The following is a 2,406-nucleotide window of genomic DNA, read 5'->3' on the forward strand; positions in this document are numbered from 1 at the left end:
CCAACAATCTTCAGTATTTCTGGCAGCCTTTGAAGCACCTGCAGTAGATGTTTATACTAGCTTAATTGTCTCGTTAACACCACAGACACAACAATCATCCTGTCCTGCTTATCAGTTAGTTTAACTGCAGCCCATCCTGGACACCTGCTATTCCCAGATACTCCTTATCCTTACATCCCCTTTTTTCTATCCTGTTTTTCTTACACTCATTTTGTACTAAGGTCATAACTACATCAACTACAACAGTTTATCTTATACAAGAATTCTCAGTATGTTCTCTAGCTGTACTCTATTTTTTTACTCTCTGAATCATTCACCTCAGTAATTTTCCATTGCTACTGTTACAAAGCCATCAAACTTAACATTACTTAAAACTGATTCTAAAGGTTTATATATTTCATTTCGTGACTTTGTGTCCCCCTTGTCTCACATCTAAAGATTAAACGGAGTTTCTCTCATTAAAGCTTTACAAATACCTTTTAAATCCTAGTGCTTTTAATGTATGAGACAGCTGTGGATGGCCCAGTACGCAGCCTATGTATACAGCACCCTACAGGACAAAATATGTATGACTTGAGTAGTCACTGCGTGCAGCTGAAAATGAGTGTAGTGTCACAGGAGGTTATTTGAGGATGAATTGAATATGTTCCAGGGGAATGTTTCTGGGGAAGTCTCTTGTTTCTAGACTGTCCTGGTGCTCTGTGGACAGGCTCCCGGCCGTGTGTTGTCTGTGCAGGTGTCCAGCAGGCCCCTTCCTCTTCTTTATTTATTTATGTCCTCTTAAGGTTTGATTACAGAACTCTCCGGTAGACATGTGGTACCCCACCTTACTGTTTAACTACAGCAGCAGTTTGCAGCTGCTTAGTTTCGTAGATTGTACAAAGATAGCGTTCTTTTTTACCACAGAGAGTGTCTGTCTCCCAAAGGTGATGTTGTCTTTAAGCACAGAGTGTGCCTTTTGAAGTCATGGTATTTCAAACCCTTTTTTTCTTGCAGCTTTGTGTTTCAAAGAGCCCAGGCAGGTTTGTGACGTACACTGATGTTCAGGCGTCCTACAGATACAAACGTGATCAGTGGAATTACTTCAAGCAGTTCTGCAAGCCCCATGGTAACAGTCCTCACAAGGTCTGTATGTATCAGGAGGTGATGGAATACTTCCATGTGGTTGCAGCACTGTGGCAAGTGTCCTTTAGTACTTAAGTACTCCATAGCAGTAGAGCAGAGTGTCTCAAACCAGTTCTTAAGGCTCCTGAGTCATATAGAGCTCCTCAGTAATTCAGCTAGGAAAAGAAGTCTGTCTTTCATGGAAGTGATTTTGGACTCAAATGTACTGTGTTATTTCTCCTATCTCTAAACCACCTTGCAATTCAGCTATGTTAGTTGTGTTAAATTCTTACTCTAAGAGAAAAGCACGGGGGAAGCGAGCAACGATCACCCAGTCATTGCTGCCTCACCTGCCGATCCAAAGTGAACAGGTCTTTTCTGTCACTAGAAAAGTAAAGAATAGTCTCTTCCCAAATCACATTGAGAGAGGTTGGATTCTCACATCATGAATGTGTCTTGCAGCTCCACCAGTCAAGTTTGGGAAGGAGGCTACAGAGTCCATTTTGGGGCATTTTCTCAGAGTGTGTAAGAAACAAAATTAAGTTATTCTGCTGTGTATTCAACATTCCGATATTTCCCCTTTTTAGTCTGCTGCTCAAGTCCTTCATGATGAAGATTGTCCTTTGATGATCATTCCAAGCAGGCCTTGTGAGTGGTTCTATTTCTTACACACATCTTAGCAGATTGGAAGTGTTCACATGAGAGCACAGCTCCAGTCTGAAAAGTGTTTTGTGACAAGATCACAAGGCACTGACTGTTACCTAGCAGTGGTACCCATTCAGTTTTAAACAATTTGAAAGTATAAAGATTTAGTATTATTTTTTCTAGAGAGCCATCCATGGACACTCAGAGTGTGATTGGGTCAAACTGAGCTCTTTCTTGCTCTTAAATTATCACTGATAAGAAATGCTTTACAGCGCAAACTGTGCCTTCTAAAACATGTGAGCACCCAACCCAGCCCAAGCCAAGCTGTTGGCATGAAGGAAATGACATGACTGTAGGAAGGCTCATCTGGGCAGCTCTTGAAGTTCAGGTGGTACTTGAGCACAGTTACAGCACAGTGCTGCCTATGCAAGAAGGCAGAGGAATTAAGGGAACAAAAAGCTGGTTTTGTCACTGTGGTCAGCAGGCGTTTCTGAGTAGACAACCCCAAGTGTCAGAGCTCAAGAGTATCTGTCACTGGCCTAGAAACTCCTGCAAATAAGGAACTGCTGTTTATTTTTCCATGCTTTAAAACATAGATTGTGTAAGCCAGGCACAGGCTGTCAAAAAGAGAAAATAATGGGTGAAATGATAAAAAAA

At 41.6% G+C, this 2,406-nt stretch overlaps 1 long non-coding RNA gene across 1 annotated transcript; it reads left to right on the forward strand.

Annotated features, from left to right (window-relative positions):
• Positions 1 to 435: 435 nt before the first annotated feature.
• Positions 436 to 2,061, forward strand: LOC133279386 (uncharacterized). Its single transcript, XR_009746872.1, has 2 exons — positions 436 to 1,752; positions 1,933 to 2,061. It is a non-coding gene; the product is annotated as an uncharacterized LOC133279386 (long non-coding RNA).
• The last annotated feature ends 345 nt before the right edge of the window (positions 2,062 to 2,406 follow it).

This window comes from Pezoporus flaviventris, unplaced genomic scaffold (assembly GCF_033815535.1).
Source record: "Pezoporus flaviventris isolate CSIRO_AGI_PZ_B2104156 unplaced genomic scaffold, CSIRO_AGI_Pfla_v1 ptg000073l, whole genome shotgun sequence".
NCBI lineage: Eukaryota > Metazoa > Chordata > Aves > Psittaciformes > Psittacidae > Pezoporus > Pezoporus flaviventris.